The sequence below is a fragment of the Phyllopteryx taeniolatus genome, chromosome 6, assembly GCF_024500385.1.
Source record: "Phyllopteryx taeniolatus isolate TA_2022b chromosome 6, UOR_Ptae_1.2, whole genome shotgun sequence".
In the NCBI taxonomy this organism is placed as follows: domain Eukaryota; kingdom Metazoa; phylum Chordata; class Actinopteri; order Syngnathiformes; family Syngnathidae; genus Phyllopteryx; species Phyllopteryx taeniolatus.
The window spans coordinates 30,108,400-30,127,873 of NC_084507.1; the positions used below are offsets into that span (position 1 = coordinate 30,108,400).

General features: G+C 40.5%; 1 long non-coding RNA gene across 1 annotated transcript in view; it reads left to right on the plus strand.

Moving 5' to 3' along the window:
* Positions 1-375: 375 nt before the first annotated feature.
* The window catches only part of LOC133479956 (uncharacterized), a 39,442-nt gene continuing 20,343 nt past the window's right edge, over positions 376-19,474 (plus strand). The window contains exons 1-2 of the long non-coding RNA XR_009789125.1: positions 376-530; positions 1,694-1,949. This is a non-coding gene — a long non-coding RNA (uncharacterized LOC133479956). The remainder of the gene's footprint in view (positions 531-1,693; positions 1,950-19,474) is intronic.

Genomic DNA, 19,474 nt, shown 5'->3' on the forward strand with positions numbered 1-19,474 from the left:
TGAAAAGTGTGCGTCGCAGTTGGAGTCGGGGAGGGCGGGACTCCAGTTTGGAGCGCGCAATGAACGAGGCGCGGCCAAAACGAGCCCCATCCATCTATCACACGTGCAGACAAAGGGGGGGACTCCACAACACAACGCTGCATGTGTCCCAACAAACTTTCATTTATTGATGATTCTTTGTGTGTGTGCGTGTGTGTGTGTGTCCGCACGGCCAGCAGCACGTAGCAGAGCGCCTTCAGGTAAGTTGCCCCCCCCCCCCCCCCCCCCCACACACACACACACCACACCCACCCTCGGGCGCTCCAGGAGTGATTTTGTGCGTGGTTTGCCAGTTAAAAAAAGTTGCCGCTCAAACTTGAGCACAAAGCAGCAAAGGTAGAGCGACATAGGCGCACAGTGGCAGGAGAGAGAGAGAGCGAGAGAGCGAGAGAGCGAGAGAGAGAGGAGCGGTCCCTCTTTTCCTTTGTCTGACGCTCCGTCTCGAGCTTTTGGGACATTACTTGAAGGCACGTCATCATGCTCACAGTACAGTATGTTTGAATTCCATTCATGATTGTAAACTTTCATTGAAGTCAGGTTGACTTTTTTTTTTTTTTTTAGTTGTAGTTTTTTGTTTTTGTTTTTGTTGGTTCCTTCGGGATGTGCGACTCAAGACAAAGCAACTGCGAATAGTCAGTGGGCAAGAAATCATTGTTTTTTTTATTTATTATTATTTTTTTTAAAAGATTGTTTGCAGTTACTTATTCCTCATGCAAATAGCATGACACAGCTCGATATAGCTGGTAGTTCTTTGTCTTTTTATCTGTGCTCCCGTGAGCTTCCGAACGCACTAGGGGCATTTAGAACAATGTAATCAGGTGTAAAGCCAATAAGAAAAGAAGAAGAAACTTGTTGCACGAATTAATAGACAATTTGGAATACACCGACGTGTTAAGGCTTGAGTATAAACTGTTTAAAAGTTGCATATTAGTTGAAAACTTTGCATTTTGTTGACCGGGAACAGATCAACAGGTAGAAGACTCAGCAGCTTCTTTGTTACAGTAAAGGCTCCTTTGTTCTCAGTCCGTACAAAGAAAACTTCAAGAAAGCTGCAAAAATCCACCGGGAGAGAACTTGATTTTCTTTCATTCTGATTTGCAATGAATGCAAATGATTTTGTTGTCATGTTTAAACGTCAATTTGACTTTTACTTTTGACAAGAGTGAAGCCTCAGGATCTCTAATCAGACGATACTTCACTTTTTCTCCCCCCCCCCCAAAAAAAATATGTTTTACATACATATTTGGAAAACAACGACAAAAACACTTTCCTTTATGTAGTATAGGTGTGGTTGAATACTTTACATTCCACGTGAGCCCTCCCTTAAGTTTAAGTTGCCAAAATGTATTTTGATGCTTGCTTTAGAATAGTTTTCATAGCCAATTCTTAGTTCAGAAAGCTGCATTAATGATTATTTTTAATTTTTTTCCCCCAAACACACAATTTTGAACTGTATTAAGTCATTTCTATCTCCCCAACTTGTGCAAACAGACAACTTGGAACCTGCTGTAAAAGTCTCATGTGTTTGCTGTTTGCTGGTGCATTACACTTACGCATCATTTGCTCTCTATTATAAATTGACCATAAACTGACCACTCTTCTTTCTTAACTTTGTTTTACATTTTTTGTTTGTTTGTGTCTTTCTCGATTGCAGCTGGAACCTTAAACTCAGACGGCCCGTTAAATGTTCCCCAAATGTTTGGGAGACAGACGTAGGACCTCCAGAGTCATCTATGAAGAAGCGTTCGGGATGAAGAGGCAGAACACTTAGATTTTTGGGAGAAGATGAAGACTCTGGATTTAAACCCCTGGAGCAGCTTTGCCATTCGAGGCATACATGGAAATGTAAAAACCTGGATATACTTTGGAGATTAAAAAGCTCACCAGGATGGCAGTGTACCTACGTTGCAGTAAGTGACCTAACTTCATATTTATTCCACAACTTTTCCACTTTGTCATTCAAAGACCCCCTCTAACAATCTATGCGCACTTCAAATGTTCAAATGGATAAGTGAATGTTTATTTGGAGATACTGTGTGCACACAAAAAAAAGTTTTCCTCATATAAGTTTTATTGTCGTAGAGTGGTTCAATTCATATTTTGAGAGAGATGTGCTCCTTTCATTCTTTTTTTTTTTCTATCAATGGCGTCATTGAGAACCAATGAGAGCGAGCGGTAGTTGTCGGCATCCAAGCCCCGCCTTCTGCCTGATATTTTTGCAAAGCGCAGCATCCCATTGTCACTGCATTACGAATCGCAGAAGGACACAACCACGGATACGTTTTGACTTTGTCTTTTGTATTTTAGCTGCTGAATTACACTTGATATCACATAAACACAAATACACCCCCCATCACTACATCGACAACTTAGCCGAGCATTATCATACTATTAGTATCGGAAGATAATGCCGCTAACACTGTTGGCTAATGCTAATCAGGGATAACACTGCAGCTCGGCTTACCGTTTGGATTTGACACAATAGCGCTTCAGCCGTCGCATTAAAGTAATTGGCTCAGCCACGAATTTTGGGGGTGTTTATTAAGTTAAGTCTGTTTCCTAAGAGTGGGGCGGAAGTGCAGAACGGGTCACTCACAGACACGTTTTCAGCAATAGCCACATAACTCGGGATTTACTTTCACACTTGATGGGTGGGCAGGCACGTCATAGGCCCGACTACCGAATTTGGACAATTGTCAGTTGTCTATACATACTGTATGAGTCCTCTTTAGTATGTGAAAACTCTGTATTGTATCTCTTTCATTCTGTCATTCATGCTTGTCACACAAAGGTCAAAAAGAAGGCAAATGCTGTTACTAGTCCAAGCAAAAAACCTTTGAAAAAGATTTGAAAAACATTGCATGTTGGAAATGTCAGGCACAGCAGGATCAAAAGTGAGAGTGACAATACTGATGTGTTTGAGTAGTTTATCAATAATAAATCTGCAGTTGTTAATGGAAGAGAGTTCCACCAACACCAGCAGCATTCATCCACCTCCTGCCGTTGGTGTGGATCTGCCGCGGGTCACCGCCTGGAAGTGCCAGGATCAGTGGAATGTGGGTCAGTCAACGGTACGGTGACACACAGGTGGGACAGATGTAGGTCAGCGGCAGAGGATGGGTGCTGATGAGTCATGCAGACGGGGTTAGCAGGGACAGGAGACGTGTGTGCGTGTGCTCCCAAAAAGATGCTGAGCTGTCGAAACGGGAAGGGTGTGTCGTGTGCCTGGACTGCATCTCTGCGTGCTCAACATCGATGTCATGTTTGTTCGCTGTTTCATGCCGTTATTGGGCTTTGACGAGGACTACACAGTAAATGCTGCTGTTTCCACTATCACGTTCGTTCTCTAACATTAAGTACATCGGCACGATCGAATGAGAACAAATACAAAAGCTTTACAAAGACAACGAGGCTCAGCTTTGTGTTATCATTGTGCAAGGGTACCCAAGGGAGCAATGTTACCACCGTTAGGTGCTTTTCTGAGGGCTTTCCATCTCTGATGATACTTTTACAGTAGTAAAAGTTACTGTAGGAAAACAAACCACTGCGGAGGCATTTCATGCTTTTGCTCCACTTTGTGTAGCTTAATTACATTGCTTATCTGTTATACCACTATCAAATACATTGAAGTTTACATAACGTTTACCATTCGCTGGGAGTATTATGAAAGTGCCTTTGTGCCTTGTCTCGGTGGGAGATGAGTTCTAAAGCCGATCCATTGAGTTACACAGGAAAACATTAGCACATTAATCTGTGTCATCTTCCCGCTATGAAGCTTAAACGTGTGACTAAGCTGGAATGCTCATTAAGATGGGCAGGAGTTTTGTAGCATATCATTCATCTGGTTTTGCGATCACATTAATTTCAGATCTTCATTTTGTTGAAGATAACACAAAAAAAACAAAAAAAAAACATTGCTGTGTTGAAAAAGAGCATGAGTATCGAGTCTGCCCGCTAGGCATTCGGGACTGAGCACAAATATCAAATATTCTTCCGAGCATAACATTATTTATACCACTGGTTGTAGGAGGACAAAAGTGTTTTATTGGACTTTCCAGATGAAATCGGCACGCTTTAGAATGGCTTGTAAAGCGTGGCTTGCTTTGAAATTCAATCGATCATTGAGGGGAAAAATGTTGACAGAATCTATTGTCATTATATGGACAAAGTGAAATTCAGGATTCTGCTGGCCTCAATCCTAAATCCGTGAGTATAGATGAAGCGGCAGTTAAAGACAATCTTTGCAACTTGATTGTGCTCAAAGTAATTATTAATTAATTAATTGATTGATTGATTTATCTGGACAGATCTGCCAAACATTACACACTAATAGGAATTTTAAGTAAAATAAGTTGTAAACGGACTGTTAACTAGTATTCCATTTTGCTAGTGTATCATGTCAAGTCAGTTCAAAATCGAATATCAGCCAGTGCACGTAAAGTATGTCGGTAACCTGAACAATCTGTGCGTGTAAACAAATGTACTGACTGGTAGCATTTCTATGGGACTAATGAAAATGGTCGTCAGATTTCGGGCATGAGTGCATGCGTCTAGTGTGTCTTTGCAAAGTCATAAAGCCAACCCGTAACCTTACATGCTTATGAATGTCTTTTAAGATGATCTTGAGCGCCTCCCAAGTTTTGACGACACGGTATTGTCATCTGTATGTACATCTTCCAGGGAAATTATTGATGTAATTTTCCAGAACGTCTGTTTTCAGTGACCCAAAACCTTTTGGAATGCGTAGAAAGACACACAATTTAGAAAATTCCGGTAGCGTTTGTGTGGGCATGGCCTATTAAGCAAAATAAAGGTACCGGAGTCTTTTTTTACGTTCTACCCTTCAGGTAACCGAAATAAATTTTGTTTTTATTTTGAATAGATGTCAATATTTGATATTTATGTTTAATCCAACTCTAATAAAGTTCAACGATACTCTTTTGCAGTGCTTGACATCACCACTGTTGTGAGTTCTCCTGCAAGCTGAATTTTGATTGATTTGACCTTTTTGTGCATATCACATCAATCATGCACGCCACTACTGTACTGTGGCTACTGTACAGTGAATTACAGTTCGGTCAAACATAGCATTAGTCTCGCCGCAACGAATTGTAGGGACAGTTCTAATTCTTATTCTGTTACAAATGATCAGAGCTTAGTATTACCACTCAGCGCCTGTAGCTGGGAGATAACTTAGCATGCTCCACTGGCATGCTAATACATCCCCACACTAGGGGACAGGAATAAATTATTTTTTTATGACTGTTCAGCAGGCAGAGCATTTGAGGGAGGGAATGGAGCCAGAGAGGCAACACAGGGAGACGGAGAAGAGAAAAACAACATGAGTGTTGAAGAAAGGGTGGAAATAGGGAGGAAAATGTGAGAGAGAAGAGGATGAGATATAAACCGCAAAAAGGATGAGGAAGATGAGATTAGGATAGCCCGAATGCTACATAGAGCTCCTTATATCTGTCTCTCTTTCGTCTCTTTTCACAGTGACCTAGCGAAAGTGTCTTTTTTTTGTTTTTTTAATTTGAATGCGATTATGGAATCACAGTTGACAAAGTTTATATTTGGCAAAGACAAGGTTAATGAGTTTTTTCCCCCCCCACTACCCCGAAGTGGAAAGAAAAAAAAAAAAGTTGGCCTTGGTGGAAGTGTGTGCTGTTTTGAATGATCTTCTAGTAATGTAAATATATGTGCATTATCGCATTGCTCTAACATTATAGAGGCCGATGACTTCATATTTAGAGTTGCAGAATTGAAAACGGTAGACTAGATTAGAAACCAACACACACTGGATGTGATTATTCAGGTTCTTAAGCAATATTTCTTGGATTACCTCTCATTGTAACAAAAGTATTGTACTGTTGTAAGGATTGTTATTTCAGTAATACACTAATTGCACAGTGGTGTATGCTTGCCATTCTGATTGGTGCATGAGCACCCCTAAAATAATGATCTGGAATAGCACGTGTACCTAACTATTTAGGCGCATGGGAAATATGAACCTTTTCCAATGGAAAATAAATGAAGACGAGGTGGTTCAGCTAACTCAAACTTTCAAACGATTTGCAAATTGTAGAAATTCAAGTATCTTTTTTTTGTGTGTGTTCGAATGTGACTTCTTTTTCCGCTGCCCGTACATTGGCCTGCAGGATTTGAATATAAGTCAAACTTGCACTGCTCACTTCTCTATAACAAATCAGCCAGAAAAGCACATGAAGGTGATAACCCACCCCCCCCCCAAAAAAAAACAAAAAAAAACATGGATCTGACAATTTGCATGGTGACTTTGAGAACAGATGGATCAGTGTCTGAACATATTTCTTTCTTCTCCTCATTTGCCCTCGTATATCGTAGATGTAAACACAATGCTCGTAACGACAGCGTCAGCCTGCGCTGTCTGTCTGTCAATTGCAGGCCAACTTACGACGTCCACAAATGCTCAGCATGTTGCTGTCTGGGTGTTGCCCGATAATCCAACTAAAGACTGGGGTTTTGTCAAAGATAAATCTGTTGCTCACACCAACCAACATGCACGCACACACACACACACACACACACACACACACACACACACACACACACACACACATATAAATATATATACATATATGATCCATCCACATGGGACCACAGAGACTTACATATGTAGAGAGACTGGCTCAGAACACAGGCACATGGTGTAAATAACAGGATTTCATCACAGATAAATCTGTTATTGTCTGGTAGTTAGGAGATTATAAAGCAGTGATTCATAGACACCAACGGATACAACGTGTCATTAGAGGACGAACGCTAGCTTGCGTAATTGTATCAGGACTGGTGGGCTTTAAAATTTTGATGGTGACTCAGTAAATCATAAAGCTGACAGCTTTTATAGAGCGCTTTGCTTGCCTTTGTGTCTTTGCATCTCGTTCCTACGACACGTCCATTCATTCAGCATATCTTCTTTCCTTTTTTGTTTTTCTTGCCCATTTGATTTTTTTTCTTTGTTCAAAAGTGGGAAAGCTTGTCATACTAAAAAAAAACAAAACAAAAAAACAAAAAAACCCCATTACCACAAGAATGATGCATCTTCATTTTAATATTTGTACTTGCTTTTGGGTAATTGAATGCCAAATACATAAAACATTTTGCGCCAAACCAATCTGTTCAGTCAGATTTCCAAAAATGTGTTAGCCAAAGGAAAAATCCATTTGCCAACGAGCATGACTTGCCTGCGCTGTTGCAGGCCAGACTTTCATGACCACACTGCTTATTGGAAACTCTATTTATATATTTATGGTGGGAAAGAGTATAATAATTGTCAAGGCATTCAAGCATAACATTTGCAACTTAGCCATCAGGATTGTATTATATTTTGTTCTACTTTTACTCGTTTTAGCCCTTTTTACCAAATGGCGCAGATGTGAGTGTGGGTGGTGATGTGGCTGGTGTTAGCACCCTGAGTCAACTTGTTCTCTACTCTGTGCCAGCATGTGCACGTGAGGGTAGCTTTTTTTTTTTTTTAAATCAAGCTTCATCTGCTGTTGATACTTTTTCAGGAGAGATGCTACATGATCTTTGTGGGTTATGTTATGAGTTCGGAATGTGTCACAATTCTTGCATAGTACAAGCTGTCCTTGACTCTCAATTGATGGTAACTAACGCTTCCATTTACAAAATAATGAGTTTCTTGCTTTTATACAAATTAGGGAAAGAAGATGAGCTAAGCCAAGTCAAGCTCTTTCGAGTTTCTATTAGAATTTTAAAAATTACTATTTAAACTATTTAAAAAAAAAAAAAAGAAACACTGTGCAAAGTCAAACGATTCACCTCCATTTGTTATTTCTCCTTTTTCAATGATTCCATCTTCACGTTTGCGTCACTTTCTTAATCCTTATTTAAAGCTCGATCTGAACACAAGTGTTATAGTTCGACGTGGTCCCAAAATCACGATTTGGAGCCGATGTCTTGTGACTGCTGACATTATTTTCATTGGGGTATTGCAGTGAGCTACAATCTTGTTCAGATGCAGCTATCAGAGTATTGTTGTGCAATAAAGAGTGTCTGTTATTGTGTTGCTGGATGTTTGCTATGGTCCGGGTCCTTCAGCAACATTATCCAAAACTGTGCAGTTTTTTTTTTTTATTCCCTGTAATACATTGTCAGAATTGCGCTCGATGGTTGAATAGTCTTGAATCAGATTCGGTTTTGTTAGAGACATTTTTTATTACTTACCTAGGAAAAAAGATGATGAATAAGTTCATGTATTGCAACACTAACTCACCAAATCAGACTTCTCTCCACAAAAGGGACCGTTTTCATTTTTTTTTTATAAATGCATCCAAACAACCCTGCACTGTGGAATTACACTGATATCACAATGTGTAATTCATGCATTCAACCAATGGGACTCGAGCTCCTCTAGCCTTTTAATATTTAACTTGTTTTCTGTCATGCATTCATTTTCTCCAACATTCATACTAGCCTTTAATAGTTTGGGCTTTCACACATTCACAGAGTTCTGTTCTTCATTCATACTGCTTGCAATTCTTTTCAAGTAGAAAAAAAGATGACAACCTAAGTAATTATATCATGCAGAATTCTGCTTTGGCAACTCCTCAAGAGAGGTAACGTCCGTTTAATGCAACACTGGCTTTGAAACAGGATTTCAGAACATTAATATACAGTTATATGCCATTTATTAATGAATCCGCACTTGTATTTCTAAATCCAACGCTAACAGAACCAACCCCACCATAGGAATGAATACACAGCCAATTAAGTTGAAACAAGTTGAACTGAAATTAAACTGAACCACCTCTCTAACGAGCAGACATTCCAACAGCTTCTTCCCTCTTGCAATTAACTTCTTAAACAGCTAACCTACAATTCCATTGCAACATGCTGGCAAATTTTTTTTGTCTTGAGTTTGTTGTCACATTTCTGTGGGGCCAATTATATATTACTTGCGCACTCACTGTAGTAGTCTCGCCACGCTGCACTATCTGCATATCTGTTGTTGACCAATACTGGCCACTCATGCCAGAGTAGCATCTGCCCCATTTGCACACTGACTGAGGAGTATCTGCAACATTTGCACAATCAATATTGTCCCAGACTATCGTACTACTCGCTTGAAGTCTCGGCGCCCTTTGCACAATGGTCATTGCACCGGACTATTGCAATATTAGTCATTCGAACTGCTAGAGGACTCTGCATCTTTTTGCACAATTGTCAAAAAACAAACATAAAAAAAATAATGTACCGGCAGTACCAGATAACTAGCAACCCTTTATTGCTCAGTGACTGTTTTTTATTTTTATTTTTTTTGTCAATGTTTTTATGTCTCAAAAGGCTCCAATTACCGGAGACAAATTCCTTGTGTGTTTTTTGGACATACTTGGCAAATAAAGATGATTCTGATTCTGATTGTTTTGTTTTTGTTTTCAAAGCTTGTAACTATTCCATCTTAGTGTTTCATTTACATAGATACATACGTTTTTCATATTTTTAAAAAGAAAACAGGGATCCTATAGTTCAAAAATTGGACATGATTGAGAAAAGAATTAGTTCAAAACAGCTGTCAGACCTAACTCAACAAAGTGAAAGTGTTCCCCAGTGAAATGATTCATGATTTAGATAGTAAGCATAAAAATATTTCATAATATGAACAATATTTGCCTTTTAATCTTTACACATTTATGGTCATGAGACGATAGCATAAAAAAAGAAAAAAAAAAGAAAAATCGTCGGGGCAGATTATGCCTGAGACGAAGAGAAGTGCCCCATGAGACAATCTGCATTGACACGATTTTCCAGTCTAGTAAGAGTCATAATCTGAGTGGCTGGAGATGGGATGAATAAACTCAAGTAAGTGGCCAGCTCTCAATAATGTAGGAGATGCATGCTGCAATACAGCTGGATACAGGACGCATTATGACACGGTTCATGTTCAGGTTCAGCACATGATGGTAAAGTAGGACCATAGATTTACGTACATTTAACCCAATAGTTTTTGACTAAGCATAGTTTAGCTGTGTTGAAATGTTAGGAGGGCTATTTCCATATGCAGTCACTTTCAATACGGAAGTTTTAGACGACTATCCAACGTATACTGTATTGAGTATTGTTTTGAACCAAGTCTTTCTACTGTAGATAATTTTTATGCTGAACTAAGGCACTCTTTGATGTAAATCTTGGGTAGGGATACAGCTGAATAAGGACTAGTTAAAGTATATAGTTATATAGTTATAAAATGTGTTCAATTAAAATACACAAGCTATTAGCTGTTCGCTCACGTTTCCAGCAGTGGCTCACAAGGTGACATTCAGAGTTACTTGTTTATGTCATGGATGAATAAAATTAGATTTGCATGCCAACTGGTTGTACTGTGTTTGTGACTCATGGGCACTGTCCAGCCCACACGCGAGGTTGTTTGGTGTTCTGGAAGCCTAACCATTCAGTGTTGAATCACACTGGATCCAAATTTGTTTCCTGACAAGGTCAAGGATTCATCTTCCACTGAGAAATGAGCTGAGTAAGCGTGAGTCATGCTCTCAATTATGCATTACCCCGCACACTGAACTTCACACAAGCACCGTGAACTTCCAGATAGCTGTCAAAAATCGATTTAGAACTGACCTTGTAATCTTTTTGCATGCTTTCACTAAAACCAGAAAATTGTGTTTTTTTTTTAACTGCCCAAAATAAAACCAGCTTTATTTTACAATCTGTGTTTGCAGGTGAAATAAATCAACCAAAATTTACACACCAACTAAAAGTCATCTTTAAATATTTAAAGATAATTATTTAATCTGCAAAGGTTGAGCGAGACAACTGCACTCTTCTTGTTTGTTGAAAACATTTCACCTGTAATGCACAAGTTATTTTCAGTTCTTAGGGCTCTATTTCCATTGATGGAGAATTAGCTGCAGAGCGCAAAAACTGCTGTATCCTGATTTTCGGTGAAGCGCAAGGCTTGCTGGGCGTTCCAGCGCAACGAGGGTGTGTCCTTTGACATATACCCGGCGTAGTTACAATTTGGTGGCGGAAGGTCACGCTAAACTTACACCTACTCAGACCACGTCTAACTTTTGGCACACAGTAGACTGCTGGTCTAACACAATTTTGGTGAATTTGATCGGCTTGATTGATTTTGTGCACAAATATAATATGGACCTGTTTTGAATTTGACATAAACCAAACTTGCAGGGTTCAGTACCTCCAGCAAGGTTATTACCTGCTGGATAGGGATATCTTGGTCTCTCCCTTGAAGAGGTCATTGCATGCCACTGCACCTCGCTACATAAACAACATTTTGCGGAGTTTGCGTCTCAGGAAATGCGGGTTGGAAATGCATTGGTATGTTATGTTTGGAGAAAATATTTCGTAGTTTCTTTGACAAAGTAGGCACGTAAGGGAGCACGGCATTCCGCATTCTGCCAGGTTTTGCCAGCAGGCAGGCGAACGACCGGTTGATAATGCAGGACAGTCGTTCATCAGCTATGCTTGGCAACAACAACAACAACAACAATGGGACCATCCCGAGGGGACGCACCCACCAGAGACAGACAGCTAATAGGGAGACTCCACACTGAAAAACTAAGAACAGAAAAAGCCTTTTGGATTCAAGGTAAAATGTCTTCAAGAGACAAAAAAACAGAAATCACTTTTACTTTGGTCATCCAAGCCAGCATTGTCACAACCTTTTCCCAAAACACTGTCGTCTGTGTAAAGTGCAGGAGGGGCTACTTCTTGGTTCAAATGGTGTATTTTTTGTGTATAATTTATCATTGTGATCTGATGGCAGATGTACATTTTTATCCTTGAGTCTTTGGCACTTGAATTTGTATCACCTACAGGACTGGAGTGGAACCTTACTGACTGTAACCTTCACATTTTCAACCAGCATATTACCGTTATCTGGCATGATACTGTAATTGACTTGATGTCACTCAGTGTTTTTGTGCGGGGCTCTTGTTAGTCTTGTGAAGGCAAACATTTTGGACCGTCTCGTTAGATTGCACGGGTGGCCATAAAGAGTGATCGATGAAGCTACATGTATTTCCCGTGCAACTTATCGCTTCTGCCTGCAAGTTGTGTTTGTTGTCGTTTCAAAGCTCCTGTTGTGCGTACGCACATCGACAGTGGCACCACTGCCAGATGCTTACTAAGATCCCCGATGCTCTCATCCGTGTGTGGTAATGAAAGCTGCCGACACAAACTGTGGCCAGAGACACAAATAGACCAGGCACACATTCAGCTATTTACGCTCCTCACCAAACAGAATCTGTTTGTTTCCTCACGTAATGTATTCCCACTTGTCTAACCCATCACTGTAGCTCTTTACCACATTCTCTGACTTCATTTTTCTGTCAGATTCTCTCAATGACGCGCAGGTACGATGCAGCGCCGAAACAGACACGGAGAGAGACGAGTCGGCCCACCTCAAAAGTTCACCGACAGTTCACTTGTCGCCGCATTGACAGAAATGATGTCAGACAGAAATGCAAATTTGACAGTGACAGCAAGTGTTACCAGACGCAGATATTAAACAGTACTCCACAACAACAACAAGAAAAACACTTCAAGTACAAATTTGCATTCTCTTGAAAGGGTAACTTCTGACAAGCGTCTGTATAATTCTTGCCTCAGAGGAACTTCTATCTGTTAGAATGAAGCGATGCAGTCCCTTTGTGCTGACTCATCTGTCTCAGAAGCTTCCAAAGAAGGCCTTAAAAATAGGGTGAAAATGATTTCTACAAAAGTTAGATGCTCACTGCACAAGCATGATGATCAAGAGGTTTGCACTGTCTCATCATGGCAAAAGGGGTCTACAGTGGATAGAAAAAGTCTGCACGCCCCTGACTAAGGCCCCAGTTTCAACGGAAGAAAAAGAGTTTATGTACCTGGATCAACATTAGACTAGCAACAAAATGCTTTCGATTATCAAATTGCCGCAGTTCAGACAGAGAGTTTCCTGTCTGGGAGACAGCATCATGACTCTGGTACTCTAAATGTTGTTGATCTTTTAAAAAAAAAATGAAAAGCCACATCTGCTCTTTGGGCTAAACTTTCATACTAGACTGTTGTTTGTGTTTTTTAGAGCATTGAATTTGTAATAATAAAAAAAAAAAGCGCAACAGACACTACTGTAGTTTTGCATGTAGCTATTATTCTTGGCCCTCATTTTCCTTCATGTATAACAAACAGTGATTAGCTTGTAGTATGTACATGTATGCAAAGGTGTGCTGAATGTCTCACTGTCAAGCAGAGTCATATTTACCGTATTTTCATGACCATAGGGCGCACCGTATTAAAAGGCGCAGTTTCAGTTACGGGGTCTATTTCCGTATTTAACACATCCATAAGGCGTGGTAAAACATATGCTAGCTTAAAACATACGGTATCATGCGTGCACGCTAAAACAATGTTTTTAAAAAGGCAGCGGGAGCAAAACTGAGTTCGGTTGTACTTTATTGTACTCACGTTATTTTTTGATCAATCCTCATCCACATATCCATCAAAGTCCTCATGTTCTATATTCGAAATGAACAGCTGGGCAAGTTCTCCAACACGCCGGGTTCCCTCTCGTCATTGTCAGAGTCGGTCTCGTTGCCGGGGGGCTGTTCAGCAATGATGCCTGCTTTCACGAAAGCTCGGACAACAGTCAAAGCAGATACCTTAGCCCAAGCATCCACAATCCATTCACAAATTGTGGCGTAACTCGCCCGGCGCTGCCTCCTAGTCTTAGTAAAGCTGTGTTCGCCATCTGTCATCCATCACTCCCACGGCGCTCGCAAGTTCACTTTGAACCCCCTGTTTACACCGATGTCCAGCGGTTGGAGTTCGGAATGATGGCAAACCCCGAGTTATTGCACTCAGTCGAATGGTGACTGTAGAGACGCTTCTCCTGGCTGTTCTTTGCTCATTAATCCATTGCTCGAGTTGGTCTTCCAACTCGGGCCACCTCGCCTTGTTTCCGCGTTTTGTTTTTCCCGCAGAAACTCAGCTTCGTCTTCATGACTTGGCGAAGCTCGTTTTCCCGCTTCCTCCACTTGCGAACCATGGATTCGTTGATCTTGAATTCTCTCGCGGCTGCTCAATTCCCATGTTCCTCCGCGTAACTGATAGCTTGCAGTTTAAACTGTGCTTCGTAAGCGTGTCTCTTCGTAGGTGACATTTAGGTTAAAAAAACAAAAAAAAAACAAAAAAAACACCCCGGCATTATACACCTTTAGCGACCTACTTCACGCACCCTTCCCCTGTCCTCAGCCAAGTCCGCTTTTTTTCTGCCCGAAAATTTAAGTCTTTTAAGTGCGCCTTATGGTCGTGAAAATACGGTAATCGGATCCCTGTGGGAGCCTGCAGCTTGAGAGGCTTCCAGTCTTCAAATTACCTTCAAACTGTGCCAGAAGAGGATGAGTCAACTCTTTCTTTCAGTTTGACCTTACTTTTCTCATCTCAAATGACCTCAATTGCCAAATGCACATTCCATTAACCAGCGTTGTTGGAGTTGACGGTGACATCTCTGGTTATTGTAGATCTGTTTGGTATTCCTAGCACTTAATTTACTCACTTTATTTGCATTGGTTCAGTTGATATGCGGAGTAGAGCAGGAGGACAAATGCATGAGTAGAGCGGAGCTTGTGTTTGTTTTGTCTTTGTCAACTTGTTCGCGTCCCTCAACATCCACACGTCCATGTAGGCAGCGTATCAGCTGATGCATCTGTGTTTGTTTATCTGCATGCCTGTTGTGCCTGTTTTGTAGACATTTACAATCACACACCCATTGTGTATCTGTGGCAAAAAAAGTCATTTCCTACATATTTTTGACTTTGGTGCAGCTGAATCCACATTCAATTTCTTATCTCATCCATCCAGGACGGGAAACATTGTCTCTAACTCGAGAGCCATAGAACACACTTTCTCAAGGGGGGTGGGTTGGGGATATTTTGAAATCCAAGTGTTCTTATCTCATGCACGATTAAGCAAGGCATTGGGGTATGTGGGTAACGTGTTTTAGAGTCCGTCTGTCACAGCCTCGGGGTTTGTTGCTTCTAGAGCTGACAGCTACACACACACACACGGATTCTCACACGAAAGCACGCATATGTGCAAACACACACAAAACAGACTCTAACACACATGCTTGCACACCTATTTCTCTCATTTGCCCATTAAGCCACGCGAACATTTGCGCTGCCTCAGGGCGCTATTGCTCGCATCCACTCTAGTTTTGGTTGAGGTCAAAGGGGTCAACTGAAACCCTCACTAGTAGCTTTAAATGACTTACATGTTTCCACATATATTTGCCCTCTATTCAACTTTGACTTGAGGGCAAAGTATGAAGCACAGCTATTAACCCTACTATAATATAAAGTAGTGTAATAAGAACGATCCTTTTTTTTTTCTTTTTCTTTAACTTAAAAGCAATTTGGTGGTGACGGTCGGTACCCTCCAGGATGACAAATTTCACTCTGTAGGAACAGTTTTTATTATTTGTCTTTTCTTCTACTGCTGTTTATTCAAACCACGTATTTATTGAAGAAAAAGAATCTGAATTTAATTGGGGGAAACGAGACCCAGGCTTCCTACTCTGAATAGTTACTCATTAAATGGTTTTTTTTCTTCACTTCAAACTTTTCAATTAAAAAAAAAAGGCTGGCAATTCATCCCTTGCCAAAGCTGCCTCCAGGGAGATTTGTGTTCTCCTTCACATTTTTTAATACCCAAAATATGCAAATATTTAATGTTCATTTTGATTCTTTTAACAATTTTTGACAGCTCACTTTATGGAAAATTGACTTTTTAATTGCTTGTACTGTGTATAGAAATAGTTGGGTCTCTGGAGTGCCTGACCAGCCATCAATTTTGACATTACACAACCAAGTAAATCTTTGAACGCTGCATGTTTTTAAAATGTGTCTGTGAGCACGCCGTCCTAAATTCTGCAGAACTGTGCCATGGCGATGAGGCTGATTTACATAATACCGCCCACACGTTTCTCCACCCATGACTTGGCAGCTACGCCGGGAGAAGAGCTGCCATTTCGTAGCAACGGTTGGGCTACGCTAGTGGTGTCCAAAATACAGCCTGGGGGCAATTTTTAGTGACCCGCTGCACATACTGAAAATAACATTTGACACGGTCTGCGGCACGATTTAAAAAGGGGGTCGGGGGCAGTGTCAAAAAACTGTGGGTGCTGCGAAATCCACGTACCCCATGGGTGCGACGCCCCTGAACACTACTATGATTACAACTACTACTACTAATGCAGTAAATTGGATCTATATAGAACAGTTATTTGAGGATCAATAATGTGATATGTTCACAAATCAGACCTTGAAGCAGAAAGTGGATGAAATCATTTTTTTGTTTCTAAAACTGAATAATCTTTATTCACTGTTATGAAGAGAAATGTTGTTACTATCTTCGTTTGTTTGCATATCTTGAAAAGCTTTAAGAATTGTCAGCGTACTTCAAATGGCTCTTGTTTTGGTTCTGAATGTGAAGATCTGCTGCTCAGTGCAGGGACGGATTTATTCTAGTGGGATAAACTATTTGCCACATCGCCTTTAACAGAAAGCTGTAACGTATAAAATAACTATAATATATAAACAATATAGGCTACTGTATAATTGATTGATTGATTGGATTTACCGTGTTAAAAAAAAAAAATAAGTCGAACAATTTCAAAATGGCCCTGGTTCCATTTTTGTGTATGAGACCCAAGACACTCCTGGATTGCACAGCACCACTCTCACGTCAAAGCCAAAAGCTTATCCGAGCTGCGGTCTTGAATGCACAGATTAACATTAGATAACGGCGTTATCAGCATTAACTTCTGATAACCTACTGAAAATGTGGGGACGGGGTGTTTGCGTTAGCCGATATGTTATGTTAACTGTTATGTTTGTGTTTGATGGGGCTAATTACTTTTTTTTAATATGATAAAATATTTTAATGATGCACCTACTTTACATACTATCATTTGTAAACTCTAACAGTATATTGCGCATTTTATTGATTTAAAATATGTTCAATGTGTTCATACTGATTTACACTTTTTTATTTTTTTTGTACTATCCCCGATGTCTCTAAATAGGTTGTCAACGTGGATACAGAGAGAGTTGACTTGGAATGCAAAAATAACTATAATAAAGTGCGAGATGTGAGGTTGCGTTTTTGGTTCACCTGTGGGGTCCACCACTGGATTTCTTCAGCCCACCAACTGCAGTATTGAGTTCATGTAGCCTACATGTCGTCAAGGACGTTTTTGAGCAGAGTCAGTGCATACTTCTCATCGTGAGTAACACAGATAACGAAAGAAATGCAAAGTGAGCAGACTGAATCTACGACTGGCGCCTCTCACAACGTTTGCCAACAGAATGTCGCCTTGGCAAAGGAACTGTTCGCTGTACACTCATAGTGATAGCGCCGATAAAGCGTGTACCTTCTCATCTTGTTCTGAACAAGTTGAGTCTGAGGAATTTAGGCCTGCCGTGACAATGACTAAAGGACTGTTGTGAGCATGTGCGTATTGTAGCCGCAGTGCGTTGCCCCCTACTGAATACAGAAGTTTCATGTTGACATTAGAGAGTTTTTACATTGGGATCTGATAGCGGCATTCCAATTGAACTCATCTGACACATGAGAACATCTTGAAAGCAAACACACCCCAAAGAGTGTGAAAAGGTGAGTCAAATCTCCTCACTACAAAGGGACTTTATCGACAAAGCTCTTTGAGCACTGGCGCGAGATGAAAACTTGAAAGTAGCAATAGGGGGGCTCTTTTGGAGTTGAAAGTTTACCAGAATGGGAGTTTGGGATCAAGGCCCGACTCTCAACTCACCCAAGTCTTGGTTGAAAAATAAAAATGAGATATCGGAGACATCAGTTTCAAACTTGGGCAAGATCATATGAGTTACTTCAGAGCAGAGAAGTGTGGGCAGGAAGGGAGTGTTACCGAGGTGATGAGTCACAGCGACTTTCATCGCTCTGTTTGTAGCCCTCCCTTCTTTGGCTTTGTCATTCTGTACACTTGTCAGAAAAAGCAGATTTTACATGACAGAAAGGTGAGTAAAAGAGTCAAGATGGCTGCTGCAATTACATCTCTCTGTGACTTTAATTAACCACCTTTCTGCCTCATCATAATTCCAGAATAGCGTCTCAAACTATTTTTATAAGACCTGACGAGCCTGTCTGTTGAATTAATGAAGCCCCACAGTTGCAATCACAGCCAAAATTTCCAGTTTAGGGATGGATGCCCCGAGGCTGCTTTTTACATGGACGTTTTCTTTACTTCGTCCCAGCCTTCTAAATTTGAGATGAGCAGGCCTAATTAGAGGGTGAATTTCATTGCTTTGCATTGGCTGCACAAGTGAGCTCACATTCAACCCTAAAGCACACGAGCAGGCTATTTTGGTTTCCTTGCAGAATTCGATTTATACTGCCACGAGTGTTGCAAAACAGCTCATAGCTCAGCATGTTTTTTCCTGTCACACCTCTTCTAATGCAATAATAATGTCATGAGAAAAAGTCTCAGGATTGTGACTTTCTCTACTTTACATGTACTATTGTCTCCAAAATTTGGCCATACTGCATGCCTCTTTTTGTTTTTGTGTCCAAAAAAACTGTGTATCACATTTTTTGTTTTGTTTTATAGCAACATCTTTGGTTTGAGCAGATTTAGCACCAGCATTTTTTCACAGCTACGATATATATATATATACATATATATATATATTGTCATTTTCAAGGCAGGGGGATTCCACCTGAGAGCGACAATCTCTAAATTATGACTAATTACTACAGTTTTATAGTCTTACATTCCTTTTGGTCTCTGCCCTCTACATCACACAAAGACATGGTGGCGTGTCGATTTTACCAATCAAAAGGGGGCGTTCCAAGGGCAATTAGTTATTTGCCAGTTGCTCCAAAATGGATTGGTATTATTGGAAATGACTGCCAGTGTCATTTTCTTGACTGCCACCTTTGGGGGACCTAAGTTCAAGACCATGACTGGACCATCCGCCAACATCCCCCGGACTCAACGGTTGTGGTGTCCTTGAGCAAGACACTGATACCCCGAAATGCTCCCTGGGTGCTTCAGCTGCCCCCTACTCCAGTGTGTACCACTAACGTGTATGTGTTCACTGTGATGGGTTAAATGCAGAGAACAAATTTCGTGTGCATGCATGCATGTTCATGACAATAAAAGGTGATTCTTCTTCTTCTTCTTCTTCTTGAGCAAAAAAAAAAAAAAAAAATCAACCTCTTCGTGAAATATGGACCATTAAGACCCCCATACCTCCGAGGAGCAACATTGTGTCATCTTCTTTAGTGGCTTGGGTGAAAATGACTTTTTTTCTATATATTTTTTTTACACACATATAGTGTTACATACTGCAGGTACTTAAATATGTTAAAAGTCAAAACCATC